Consider the following 15,793-nt stretch of genomic DNA (forward strand, 5'->3'; position numbering starts at 1 on the left):
TCAATTTCAAAGCCTTTTATTTTCTTCTACTTCATCTCTTGAGCTGCGTGCATACTCTGATGCGGATTGGGCTGGTGATCCTACGGATCGCAAATCTACCACTGGCTTCTGTATTTTTCTTAGTGATTCCCTTATTTTTTAGAAGAGTAAAAAGTAAGATATTATTTCTAGATCTTCCACAGAAGCTGAGTATCGTGTCATGACCTCAACTATTTGTGAAATACTTTGGTTGCGTTGGTTGCTTGCGGATATGGGCGTCTCTCTTCATCAACCTACTCCGTTATATTGTAATAATTAGAGTGATATTCAAATTACACGCAATTTAGTTTTTCATGAGCGGACGAAACATATTGAAATTGATTATCACATTACTCATCATCATCTTCAGATTGACACTATCACATTACCTTTTGTTCCTTCAAAACTACAGATTGCTGATATGTTTACTAAGGCATATTCCGCTTCATGTTTTCGTTTCTTATCTGACAAACTCTTAATGCTTCTAGCTATAGCATCATGAGTTTAAGAGGATGTTAGGTTATATATTTATTTGTTTATAGCTTTAAGGTAATTTAGACTTTTTCCTTTTTTTATAGAGTTTAGAATTTCTTAACTTGAGTTTAGAATTTTTTAACTTAACTATATAAGATCTTATACTCTGTATTAATTTTAAAATCTAATAATATAGTTAATTTTCTTCCTCTCTCTTAATTTTTACATAGATTTATGTCAAGAATGTTCCCTTTCACGTAGTTTAATTATTTCAGGAACATTACTTATGACTCTACAGAGGAGAAAGGCTATCTGGGCAATCTACGGTATGCCTTTCTTGGTTTTTTTTCATTTTTCTTTTATTTTTTTTATTGTGCTTCTGTCTTCTTCAAGGAAAGTCTACGACTTCTATGCTTTATCAAATAAATGCCAAAGTCAAAAGACCTTGAGAATTTCTTTTGTTACTGGCTTTTGTCTAGGTTAAAACACAACTACATGAGCAGGTTAGAGTGAAACTAGGCCAGGTCAAGTTGTGTTTTCACCAGAATTTGTTCTGATCAAGTTTCTTTCAAGTCAAATGGACCCTGAACTATATCGAAAACAAAGTATTGTAAGTTATACCCGGTTGAATTATTGTAACAAAAATTTTCAATTTATTGGTACATAAAAATTTCAAGAGGGAACGGTAAGATTTTAGTGGGATAACAATAGGATAACGTTTGATTTAGGGATTTAATAATGAGGGAATGGAATAATAAAAATATAAATAAAAATTTTGGAATCATTTTTAAATAATTTGAAATGACAAAACCTAATTAAATTGGTGGGTTTATAATTCATTCCCAATTAAGATGCTTCTAACGGAGAAAAATATTGATTTCTTTTTTGCTTTTCTATTTTCCCCCTAAGCTACACTTCTTCAAGTACGACAATAGCATTGGCTCTCTAGCATAAGTCATCGTAAGTTCTTCATGTGCGTTCGTCGCCGCCTCCTCTTTAATTTCGTCTTCCTCTCTTGTTGCCGCACTTCAAGTAAGCTAGGAAGCTTAAGGTAAACCTTAACCCTAAACCTTTATTTCCTATTCCGAAAAAAGGGGTGCGATGTTGCCGGTCGACGGTCACATTGCTGGTCAATCGCAGCCTGAGCGGTCGCAGCCCTGCCCAGCAGCAACATAGCTGTTATCTTGTCCTCTTCTTCAGCAATGGCAAGGATCAACCATTTTTTTTTTTTCATTTTTATAGGATTGAGATTGGATTAAGTATGACTTCATGGTGTTTAAGGATATGTATGGTTTCAAAATCTACATATGTTGCCAATGATGACTACTATGCTTCTGGATGCTCAAGTATAACATTATTTTGTTTTACATATGTTGCAAAGTAATAGGCACTATCAATTTTGAAAGACAAGCCCGGCTAATACAATTTTGTAATGTTGGGGAAATCGATGGTACAAATAAGACAAAAGAAACTACTAGCTATTGAGAAAGAACTAAGTGGTTAATCTATTCACCCCCTCCTTAAATATGGAAATAATGATGTTGGATTATGTGGAAATTACTTTGGGGATGATTGTTATGCTAAATGTTGTGATAACATTTTTGAGTTTTGTGATGATCTTGTTGAATTTTATGGAAACTATCTTGGGAATAACTATTATGCTAGATTTTATGATAGCAGTGCTTTTTTTTATTATATTATTGTATTCGTTATATGAAAAATACTTTAGGGAAGAGTATTATTTTAGATTTTATTATATCAGTTATTGGATTTTATGGAAACTACTCCATGGATAGTTAGAAAGTTCGATTTATGCATTAATTCATATTTGGCCTGGGAAAATGGCTAGTTTATAATTTTTTTTAGCAATTGCGGGAAGAATAGGCACACGTGTTACAAAGCAATGACTGTATTTTTTTACCACTAAAAAAAATTAGGAGTTATCTTTGTGGTCCTAGGGTCCTATTAATAAATTTAAAACTTATTACATGTTGCCATATTCTAACATATACAAAATTTTAAATCGAGGATTGAAGTGAAACAAACTAAGGTGTTTCTAGTCCGACATTTTTTTTGGAGTTAGACATAAAAAAAAACTAAAAATTCTCACTCTAATATTTCTCTCCAGTTTTATTTTAGTATGCAGGATCTCACCGTCTGATTTCTACCATAGAGCTAACCGAAACTTTTTGGTGGCCTTAAGTTGTTGACTATAATCCCATATTTACTGAATTAGTATAATTTTCCATAGTTTGAAGGTTGAATTCCTTAACTTTCTAGTTCATCAAATAACACACATAGTTCATACTTCCTATTGAAGTGTCTGTTGGAAGCAGTCCGAAGATGGAATTTTATTTTGAGTGTGAATCATTTTTTTTAAGGAAATTTTGCTCTCACTATATTACTGTCGAATTTTAACGACAAATTCCCTCCAGGATACTCAAAACAATATAGAATCTATAGACAACAATTCTATAGATTCCCCTAAGATAATTTAGAGAATGAAAAATGATTACAGAGAAGATGTTAAAAGAATACATATATAGTGAATAATGCAACCTTTGGGAAAGGTTGTGGAGACACCTATTCATAAATGAACACGTTAACTGTCACATCTATTCATCAAGAAAAATTCAAAATTAAATTAATTCCAAATTTTATATCTGTGCCCCAAGTGTCCATCTTTGACATATATATATAAATATGCTCCACTTGATTATCAAGATCATCAATTAAATATAACATACTTGATGCACATCCTTTAATAAGTCTATCAAATATTTTTATTCTTTTCAATATTTAAACAGTATCGATTACTTGTACAGTAGTACTCACCTCCTGATCTGAGAGAGCAAGTTCTCTTTCTTTACAGGGATAGCTGATGCCATTTCTCAAGTTGCTCATAGTACAGGGAAGAAAGCTCATATCAACATTCAACGTGAGATTTGGAGAGTTGCTAGAGCTACTCAAAGGGTTGCTGCCCCTCTTTGAGCTAATTTTAGATAAAATAGGGGAAATGTAATAATATTACATATGAAAAAATGAATCCTCTTTTTTTTTTTTATCTTGTTAGTAGCTTTTGATGAGTTGTATTCCACCAAATTTTCATAATTTTATTTTCATGGCAATTGTTTACTTTTACAACATGACGACCACCTTTCTTGTTACATTGTATGTTTGGTTATATATACAGTGTTACATTGAATGTTAGGTTATATATGCAATGAACTTAATTTCCAATCGTCTTATTGTGGTAAGTCGTTTTGTTTCAAATGGCAAGTCAATTATACTAAACAATGATATTAGTGCAATGGTGATTATTGTTGTTGTTGGTGTTATTCCCGGTATGTCCCAGAGAATGCGCAAACTGATACTGATCGTCGAGGCTAGTGTTCAACACTATCTCTGTAAACGATATTGCTCTGTTACGGTGCTAACGGATAGCAGCAATTCGTTCCTAAGATACAACGACGAACGTCTCGGAATCGTAGCACTCCGAATTCCGAGACCAGCGAACCTTCTCGTAGGCTTTTTGGACTCTTAAATGCACAAGATGAGATGAATGCTCAAGAGAGAGTAGAATAGATGAATTCGATGATTCAATTGATCTTTCCAGCATCTGGAGGGTTCTATTTATACCAAATGAAGAGGTTGAATTCCTTTTTGGATGAGAGGATGTGTTCTTTGGGCTAGATCGATCTGGATTGTCCATTCTGAAGAGTTATAACCCTTCACATATCCCACTTTAATCCCATCCATCAGATCTGAAGAGTTGTGACCCTCAGATCTCGCCTATTGTCATCAGTCATCGGATCTGGATCTACTGATCCATTCTATCTGACGCTTCAGATCAAGTCTCATCCCAAGCGGTCAGATCGTGACTCTTCGCGATCCGACGCTCTAGATCGCATCACAAGCAATCCATCACACCTCTTTGATCAATGGTTGCCATTCATTTGCCCAATCAACGGTCCAGTCATCTCTTCTTGCCCACGTGGATGCCACATTGGCATTGCCATGTCAGTGCGAAGTGCAAAGTGCGCCTACAAAGGGCCCATTGCGCACGTGGCGGGCTCACAGGTGCGAGCACCTGCTCGCCCCTGAGAAGAGAGCACCTGGTCTTTTTCTGAGTTAACTCCATTAACACAGCATCATTAATAAGCAAAGAATGCACATCGAAAATTTTCGATGTGGGACTATTCTCCCATGCATTTCCTTATATATATCATTAATGTTTATTTGGGCCGACTTTAAACAATTAATTTCTCATTCACCTTTAATCGGTTTTGAGCAAATTAATAGTCTAAATTTATCTACTCGAAACGTAGATTTCAATTTTGAAGTCAATTATGACTTTTATCTATTGATGACATTCCGATTTTTCCACAAAATCGTATTTGTCCATTAAGGCCCCAATATCCAACAATCTCCCACATGAATGGAAATTAATGCAATGCGTGTATGCATACTGACACTTTACAAGAGTCTAATCGACAAGTCACTACATCGGGAGAGGTAACTTGTGGCTTTGAACCTTCCGTAGTGGAATGCTATCGAGTATACTAGGCTGCGCAGTGAACGTGATATTTTGAACTACTCAGCTGTTGGTGTATACTAAGATAATAACACCCACACAGAGACCTATCTCACCTACTTTAGGTTTTCATGGTTGGTTCCGTTTCGGCTATGGACACCATCTTGGATTCATGAGTGTTTCATTGAAGTGACATGTCTTCACACTCATATAGGTGACACTTCTATCAGGAGTAGCCTACCATACTCCACCTTATAAGGTATAGAAGTCACTAAAAGCATAAGCTTTACCTCACTACATGAGGTAGGATAGCACAAATTCATCCTAGGATTGGGATAGAGATAAAATATCTCATGTGCTGTAACACAACTTCTGTAACTTCGTTGTCCCATTGAACCAAGATCTTGGGATCTCCAGTCAACAAGGTTGGGTTATCGCTATAGTTTTTTTTTAGTTGTAGATTTTTAATCTCATTCCTCTTGATGAGCAGTATACTTGATCTCGACTCAACCTTTTCGTAAGAGGATCTGACAAATTATCTTTGGACTTAACATAGTCGATTGCAATCACTCCATTCAAGATCAACTGCCTAATGGTATTATGTCTACGACGTATATGTCGTGACTTCCCATTGTACATATTACTCTGTGCCCTTCCAATTGCCAATTGACTATCACAGTGGATCAATACAGCAGGCACAGGTTTCGTCCAGCTCGGAATATCTTCCAAGAAATTTCGCAGTCATTCAGCTTCCTCAGCTGCTTTGTCTAGTGCTATAAACTCGGATTCCATAGTTGACCGAGCAATGCACATCTACTTAGTGGATTTCCAAGATACTACTCCCCCACCGATCGTGAAAACATATCCACTAGTGGATTTGGAGTCTTTTGTATCTGATATCCAATTAGCATCACAATATTCCTCCAGCACAGCGGGATATTTTCCATAATGTAATCCATAGTTCATAGTATATTTCAAATATCTAAGAACTCGCATCAATGCTTTCCAATGGGTGGCGTTTGTATCACTCGTAAAATGACTCAGCTTGTTGACCGCACAGGCAATATCCGGACGTGTGCAATTTATGAGATACATCAAACTGCCTATTATCCGAGAATATTCCAATTGCGATAAGGTCTCACCATTATTTTTCACTAAATGTTGACTTAGATCCATAGGTGTTTTTACTGTAGAGAGATCGTACGCATTGAATCTTTTCAATACTGACTCTACATAATAGGATTGTGTCAGAACTATCCCTTCTGATGTCCTGTGAATTTTAATTCCCAATATAACATCTGCTTAACACATATCTTTCATATCGAAATTTTTTGTCAATATTTTCTTTGTAGTCATGATTACTGCCCATTATTAGCATGTCGTCTACGTATAGACAGATGATTACATAACCTTTAGGTGTGTCTTTGACATAAATGCATTTGTTACATTCATTTATTCTGAATTTGTTTGACAACATTACTCTGTCAAATTTTTCATACCATTGTTTAGGCGCTTGCTTAAGTCTGTATAATGACTTAATAAGTCGACACACCTTTTTCTCATTTCCTAGAGCCACGAACCCCTCGGGTTGCTCCATATAAATTTTTTCTTCCAACTCACCATTTAAGAACGCAGTCTTAACATCCATTTGATGTATTTCAAGGTCATACAGTGCTGTAATGGCTATTAGCACTGATATGGACGTAATCCTTGTCACCGGTGAGTATGTATCGAAGTAATCAAGGTCTTTCTCTTACTTGTACCCCTTGGCTACAAGTTTGGCCTTATACTTGTCAATTGATCCATCAGATTTATACTTACGTTTTAGTATCCACTTACAACCTAATGGTTTATTACCAGAAGGAAGGTCTACTAATTTCCAAGTATGATTATTCATGATGGATTCGATTTCACTGTTGACAGCTTCTTTCCACATTGGAGCATCGGGACTAAAGAGAGCTTCACTTAATGTTCTTGGGTCCATTTTCGACATGAAAATCATGAAATATGGTCCGAACGATTTCTCAGCTCTATCCCGTTTGCTACGACGTGGCCCTTCTCTTTGATCGTCAATAATCCTTTTATAACAGCTAAGTTCGGTAACGTCATTTTCGTTTGAACTTCCATTGTTACCATTTTCAACGTTTTCCTTCTTATTTGGGAATTTGTTTTCAAAGAATATCGCATTCCGAGATTCTATGGTTGTTCCCACATGAATATCAGGAATGTCTGATTTGTGAACTAGGAAACGATATGCACTACTATTATGGGCATATCGTACAAATACCGTATCGAATGTTTTAGGTCTGATCTTTACTTGCTTTGGTTTAGGTACTTCGACCTTTTCCAAGCACCCATACACTTTCAGGTATTTGTACGATGGCCTACGACCTTTCCATAGTTCGTATGGAGTTTTATCACTTTTCTTATGAGGGATTTTGTTGAGAATGTAATTTGTCGATAATATTGCTCCCCCCCACAAGTTTTGAGGTAAGCCTGAATTTATCAACAAGACATTCATCATCTCTTTTAGTGTCTGATTTTTACGTTCAGCAATACCATTCGATTGAGGTAAGGCGCCTTTGTTTGATGGATAATGCCAGAATCTGAACAAAATTCATCAAACGGTGCACCATATTCTCCACCTCTATCGCTATGAATTATCTTAATTCATCAACTTCTGTTTTATAGGTTCTGAACGCCTCTAAGGCTTCGTCTTTACTTCTTAAAAGAAAGGCATAACAGAACCTCGTGCAGTCATCGATAAAAGTAATGAAATACTTTTTACCTCCTCTAGTTTGCACAAATTTCAAGTCCTATAGATCACTATGTATTAACTCTAAAGGAGTCGTTGACCTTTCCACCGAATGAAAAGGTAGTTTCGTCATTTTAGCTTCTACACACACTTCACATTTGTGTGTTTCGTCAATATTGACGTTCGGTAATAAATTTAATTTGACGAGATGTTTCAGAGTATTATTATGCACATGTCCGAGTCGATCATGCCACAAATTGAAACACTTAACCACATAGCTGGAAGCAATTATTTTATTACCATCAAATTTTCGGAGTACATTCATTACAACCATTTTGAATAGACTTTGTTCTAAGTACCCCTTTCCTACGAAGACATCATTCTTCGTAAGGACAAAGTTGTTGGACTGGAACACTAGTCTAAACCCGACATTAACAAGTGCTGATCCAGAAACTAGGTTCTTTTTGATGTCGGGAACATGGAGCACATCAATCAGAGTTAGCTTCTTTCCAGATGTCATCTTCAGAACAACTTTTCCGAGTCCGACGATCAGAGATGTCGTGGAATTGCCCATATAGAGCTTCCTTCCATTTATCGGAGTATACTTGGAGAACATCGCCTTATCTGAACAGATATGACGAGTTGCTCCAGTATCGATCCACCACTGCTTCGGGTTATCCTCCACTGTATTGGATTCAAACACGACCGCAGTGAAATCCAAGCCCTCAAGAGAGGTTGCGACGTGGTTTGTAACATCTTTTGGCCCCTTGGTTGGCTTCTTCGGGTGTCTGCAGTCCTTTGACATGTGTCCTGACTTTCCACAGTTATAGCAAGAGCCCTTGAACTTCTTTACTTGAGCCTTCTTCTTGAACTGCTTCGGCTTTTTGGAGTTTGGCTCGACTAGGTTGGACATTTCGTCAATAGTCCGCTTGGTTCCTCTAGAGTTGGATAATTTTCGATTATCCTCCTCTATTCGTAGCCTCAGGATCAGGTCTTCCAGTCCCATCTCCTTTTGCTTGTGCTTGAGGTAATTCTTGAAGTCCTTCCATGACGGAGGGAGCTTCTCAATTACCGTAGCTACTGCGAATGACTCGTTCAGCTTCATGCCTTCGGCGTCCAGATCATGCAGTATTAATTGCATATTTTGGACTTGAGCTAAGACTCTCTTAGAGTCCACCATCTTGAAATCCAGAAATCGGCCTTACTACCTTCCGTAGCGGCTGGCGGGTTTTTCTGCAAAAACTGTACAAGGTTTAGCGTCGTTAGATAAAACAACATTTTCTGTTGCCATCTTTTGAAGTCGGCTCCGCTGAATTTCTCCGGCTTTTCTCCGTGCGGAATTGATATTGGCGGAATGGCGGTCGGAACGTCGTTGGAAGTAGCCATATCAGTTTGCAGAATATCGTTTACGACTACTATTCCCGGTATCTCCCGGAGTGCGCAAACTGATACTGATCGTCGAAGCTAGTGTTCAACACTATCTCCGTAAACGATATTGCTCCGCTACGGTGCTAACGGATAGCAGCAATTCGTTCCCAAGATACAACGACGAACGTCTCGGAATCGTAGCTCTCTGAATTCCGAGACCAGCGAACCTTCTCGTAGGCTTTTTGGACTCTTAAATGCACAAGATGAGATGAATGCTCAAGAGAGAGTAGAATAGATGAATTCGATGATTCGATTGATCTTTCCAGCATCTGGAGGGTTCTATTTATACCAAATGAAGAGGTTGAATGCCTTTTTGGGTGAGAGGATGTGTTCTTTGGGCTGGATTGATCTAGATCGTCCATTCTGAAGAGTTATAACCCTTCACATATCCCACTTTAATCCAATCCATCAGATCTGAAGAGTTGTGACCCTCAGATCTCGCCTATTGTCATCAGCCATCGGATCTGGATCTACTAATCCATTCGATTTGCCATTCGTTTGCCCAATCAACAGTCTAGTCATCTCTTCTTGCCCACGTGGATGCCACATAGGCATTGCCATGTCAGATACGAGCCTGATACGTCACCCGAGTGCCACGTAGGTACTGCAATGTCCTACGTGTGAAGTGTGAAGTGCAAAGTGCGCCTACAAAGCGCCCATTGCGTACGTGGTAGGTGACGGGCTCACAGGTGCTCGTGAGCACCTGCTCGCCCCTGAGAAGAGAGCACCTGGTCTTTTTCTGAGTTAACTCCATTAACACAGCATCATTAATAAGCAAAGAATGCACATCGAAAATTTCCGATGTGGGATTATTCTCCCATGCATTTCTTTATATATATCATTAATGTTTATTTGGGCCGACTTTAAACAATTAATTTCTCATTCACCTTTAATCGGTTTTGAGCAAATTAATAGTCTAAATTTATCTACTCGAAACGTAGATTTCAATTTTGAAGTCAATTACGACTTTTATCTATTGATGACATTCTAATTTTTCCACAAAACCGTATTAATTCATTAAGACTCCAATATCAAACAGTTGGTAACATTTTAAAGGAGAGGGGCCAATGCTAATTTCTCCTTATGTCCATCCCCCTTGTGTTTTTCATCACCGGCCACCTTCTCCTTGTGTCTGTTGTTCCTCATGCCTACCAACACCTTTTCACTAGATTCTCGGTGAGGGAGATTCAAGTTTTATTCATATCTCATGGAGTGGTTGTTGGGAAGAAGAGTTGGATATTTGTTTTTTATAAGTAATGAGATTAGTATGAATATGGATTATTATTGTCAATTATAACTAATAAGAAATTTACATACAATTAAAGAGCTATTCAAGCGATGGAGGAGGAAACCACAAGTAGTCTTGGTTTCTCTGAATCAATTTATGATTAGATGAGGGCATTTGCTCGAATGCAGAGTGCACATGGTAGTAAAAGGTGGAATCTATTATCCAACGGCTTTACATGGTTGGTCTTATGATCATATGTGAGGAGGTAAATTTAGAAGTTGTAGTTGGCCAGTGCGGGGAGGACTTTTTTTCCTCGGCTTTGCTAAGATTCGAATCCTCGCCCAACTCTGTCCCGCACTAGCCAACTCAATCCTACCCTAAGGGCTTGCTTACATAGAGTACACATGTGAATATGTGAGTGCTAACTAAGCAATAATCCTCATGTGAAATTACAAATTGTCCAAGTTGGCAATAATCCTCATGTGAAATTATAAATTGTCCAATTTAAATTGGACTTGAAGAACACTCGATTGGACTAGTAACAACCTACTTTATTGTGCTAATACTTAGCCTACCGAACAAGTGCATATAATCGAAAAGGTGCATTTATCCAAAAGAATGTTGGACAAAAAATAATATGTTACCGGAGTTTTTTAGGGACTTAGTTGAATTTAAATTACACGAAATAAATTCAACTTATATGTTGAAATGACCTAAGTTGATAATCTCAGGCTGCCAGCAAGAGCTGGTGTCTGTCAAGTGCTGAACGCAGGCTTCACAATGGGTAACCAAGTGAAATAGGCTAAGGTCGACCGAGCGAAGTGAACGACAGGGCAAAGACCAGAAAGCGGCCGAACGAGTGAACTCCGGCGAGCAAGAGATGCATTGATAGAGGAGAAGAGGAGAAGGAGAACGTAGATGGAGTGCTTCAACCTTTTTTGCTTGGTTGTTCCACTTAGACAAATTTTACCTCGACCAGTCCAACATTCGATGCACGCAAATCGTGCCCGCATACGAGTCAACATGGTTCACTGCAATCCGAACTCTAGATTTGCACCCCCTACACATCCACGCGTGAGAAAGAGTCTCTCTATGCATTTGTTTACATCCTCAATACATGTGAATTAATATGACCAATATGCCTTGAAGCTCCCAATGTAAGACTAAAGTCTCATTCACAATGGAGCTCCATGTTTCTTCTACCTCTTCTCCATTCACATATATCCAACAAAGAGTGCTTACACTATTCAAAGGGGTGCATCTACCTAACATGGTGCTTAGACTAGTTGAAGAAGTGCATTTACTTGAAGGGGTGCCTAGACTATTTGAAAGGATCCACCTACGTAAAGGGATGTCTAAACTACTCGAAGGGATGCCTAGAATACTCAGAGGAATGTCTCAACTACCCAAAAAATACGTTGATTTGAAGGGGTGCCTAAACTATCTAAAGGCATGGCTAGACTACTCGAAGAGATGCCTAAGATCTCGAAGGGATGTTGCGTCTAGCCAAAAAGTACTTCAATTTCAATGGATGCCTTGGCTACCTGAAAGGGTACATCCACAAATCAAAGAATCATAGTCTACATCGTCAACCTTTTGAGCCACCAAGTCATCAACTAGGCAACAATCTCACCATTTGAAGGAAAAAGTTACACGGAAGCAACAAGAAGATGCTCTTGTTTTACAAAGACTCTCCTTTAATACTAGGGGCAAGCTTTGCTACCATCATCTTGTTTGCTTATAATTTACATGTGATTTAGATGATTAATCTCTCTACTCTTTAATCAATTTTCTATAATCAAGTAAATTTTTGTTTTTCGCTTTAATGTTCAGTATGGTGCAGAAGGACTGATGAACTTGTCGATGGCCCCATTGCTTCCCATATAACACCCACTGCCCTAGATCACTGGCAGGACAGGTTGGAAGATCTATTCAACGGCCAGCCTTACGATATGTATGACTGTATCAAAATATCCAGTAGACATTCAGGTAAATGAAGATAGCAACATTAGATGTCTTTTGAGGTTTGAATTAGATTGTTCATATTCTTCCTGATACAACCATTCAAGGATTTGATCGAAGGAATGAGAATGGATCTGCGGAAATCGCGATACAATAACTTTGATGAGCTCTATCTCTACTGTTACTATGTGGCTGGTACGGTCGGCCTAATGAGTGTTCCTGTAATGGGAATTGCTCCAGATTCAAAAGCCTCCATAGAGAGTGTCTATAACGCAGCACTAGCTCTTGGCATTGCTAATCAGTTGACCAACATACTCAGGGACGTAGGAGAGGAGTAAGTACTCCTTCCGATTGCGATATGGCAAAATTCTTCATTAGATAGAACTTCTCTTTGTATTATTGCATTGTTTCAGCTCGAGAAGGGGGAGAGTGTACCTTCCGCAAGACGAATTATCTCGAGCTGGTGTATCAGATGATGATATTTTCAGAAAAGTGACCGAGAGATGGAGGAACTTCATAAAAGGTCAAATTAAGCGAGCCAGAATGTTCTTTGTCGAAGCTGAGAAGGGCATCTACGAGTTGAATTCAGCTAGCAGATGGCCGGTATGAAATCATATAACCGCTATGAATGGATCATCATTTGAGCAATTGTGTTCTTCTCCTTCCTTTTATTTTCCTTCAGGTTTTGGTCTGACAGTGTTAAAATTAATGTGTTGTAAACAGCACCATCCTTATTAGGCATTATGAGAGAATTGCAACCATCACATTAAAGTCGTTGTCTTTATGGTTGCTGCACATCAAGAATGAGTGAAAAGAAAAGTCCTCAGTATGAGAGACTTTTGGTCTTCTCATTCAGTTTCTTTCAAAACTATATATATATATGCTTTGTAAGGCTAAGTTGATTGAACGATTCAATAAGAAAGAAAAGGAATCATTTCTCTCAACAAAGTCTATTCAACATTTGATATCAGAGCTTCCAGGTTCTACCAATCCTCCCAAATCTATGTCTAGCTCAACCTCAACAAATATCCGCCATCTCATTCCGGAGTTTAATGGCGAAGGTTATGATTTCTGGTACGTAAAGATGAAGACTATCTTTCAATCTCTTAACCAATGGGAGATTGTGGAGAATGGAGTGAAAGAGCCCGAGAAAGGAGTCGAACTCAATGAGGTCAGTCTGAAGAAATTAGAACAGTCTCGACAAGCCGACGCATTTGCTCTTTCAATCCTTCAAAGAGTAGTCACTAAAATTATCTTTCCTAGAATCATGTGTGTCGACATTGCTAAAGAGGCGTGGAAGATCTTGCAGAACGAATTCCAAGGAGATATGAAAGTCAGAGCAATTAAGCTCCAATCACTACTCAAGGAATTCGAAAATGCCAGAATGAAGGAGAAAGAAACACTCATGGAGTTCTCGACCATAATCTTTGATTTGGTCAACCAGATGAAATCTCACGGTGAAGATGTTATAGACCAGAGAATAGTACGAAAGATCTGTTGGTTGCTACTCGGAATATCGTACCGGTTCCCTTGTATAAAAATTTTGTATAAGCCCTAAATCTTTCCTAACAACCTATTGTGTTCTTTAGAAATTAAATTAGGAATCACAAACAGAACTTAACATTATTGATTCCAAATTCAATTTATCGGTTAGTAGAAGATTAGACTTGGATCACAAACGATATTTAACATTCTTAATCCAAATTCATCTATATTACAAATTTGATTAAATATTTATTTCAGAGATCGGCTTCCAAGTTAAACATGGCAAGACACTTGGCCTTTTTGGTTATGGGAGCATCCACCACACTTCCTAGATAAAGCCTTTCAACGAAATTCAATATTTAATCTCCTTATAGTAACCCTAGGTTTAACCATTAAGAACAATCGAATCACAAGATCGAAAAAACAAAAGAAACACAAACTTGAATCATAAATCTAAAACCTAGAAACGTTAGCCTCTTGTGTTTGTATTTCAAGATCTAAACAAAAAGATGAACTAGTTATGATGCGGAAACTAATAACTAGTTATACATTTTATAGCTTATAGACCTCTCAATCTTCTGTCGTATTCCTCTTCTTATCTCGGACGTCGTGTGGGCGATGATCTACCGAGACGAGAATCCACCCAAGCTTCCTTCTTCTCCAAGAAAGTTTCGGTCACCACCTATCTTCAAGAGATGAAGAACTTTTGGCCACCAATCAAGCTCCAAAAGATGCTAAGAAACAAAGCCTCCTATCTCTCCTTCTTCCTCTAACAAGATCTGGCCACCACTAATCTCCTTGAGATGAGGATGCCACCAGCCACACAAGGAAGAAGAATAGGAGAAAAGGAGGAAGAGAGGGCCGACCACCACCAAGGAAGAGAAGAGAGGAATACTAGATGATATGTTGTGAGGTGAGGCACCTCTACCCTCTCTTTTATATTCCTTGGTATTGGAAAATAAGGAAAGTTTTATAAATAAAACTTCCTTATATTCCTTGCCAATGTTTAAGAAGGAAAATTTAATTAAAAATTTCCTTATAAACCCTTAATGGCCGACCACCACCATCTCATCCAAACAAGGAAAGTTTTAAATTTGTTTCCGAAAATTTTAAAATAAAAATTTCTCTTTTAAAAACTCCCTTCATGATTGGTTATAAAAGGAAACTTTTATAAATTAAAATCTCTCTATTAAAACATGTGGATGATTACAAAAAGAAAAGTTTTCTCCAAAATTAAAATATTCCTTTTAACTACAAATAAGGAAAGATATCAAATCTTTCTCTTAATCTTTTGTAGAAAGCTATAAAAGGAAAGATTTAAATTTTAAAATTCTCTTTTAACTCATGGTTACAAAAAAGAAAATTTTTATCAAAAATTAAAATCTTTCTTTTAACTACAAATAAAGAAAGATATCAAACCTTTATCTTAATCTTTTGTAGAAAGCAATAAAAGGAAAGATTTAAATTTTTAAACTCTCTTTTAAAACCATGACTTCCACATAAGGAAAGATTTTAAAATAAACTCCTTTTATTTTTTATGTGGCCGACCACCTAAGCTTGGGCTCCAAGCTAGGGATGACCACCACTTGGTCCATCCAAGGCTTATCTTGGCCGACCCTTGCTTGGGCTCCAAGCTTGGCTTGGCCGGTCACCTAAGGATGGGTAAGAAGGTGAGTATAGGTAGGTATAAGACTTTATAAATAAGAGGCTACGACAGAGACCGAGAGGAGGAATTGGTTTTGGTCTCCCGATGAACTTGAGCTTCCCGTGTTCGCCCCGAATACCCAACTCGAGTTCATCAATAATATCTCATTCCACTAAAGAGTTATTATTGAACTACCGCACCAATCCCATATCACTATATGAGTTCCTTCTTATCATGAGTGTATTATTCTCCATGTGTTTAAGA

General features: G+C 37.7%; 1 pseudogene; it reads left to right on the plus strand.

Moving 5' to 3' along the window:
* The window catches only part of LOC121999297, a 76,232-nt pseudogene that overhangs the window by 16,722 nt on the left and 43,717 nt on the right, over positions 1-15,793 (plus strand).

Source organism: Zingiber officinale, chromosome 7A (genome assembly GCF_018446385.1).
Source record: "Zingiber officinale cultivar Zhangliang chromosome 7A, Zo_v1.1, whole genome shotgun sequence".
Lineage (NCBI taxonomy): Eukaryota > Viridiplantae > Streptophyta > Magnoliopsida > Zingiberales > Zingiberaceae > Zingiber > Zingiber officinale.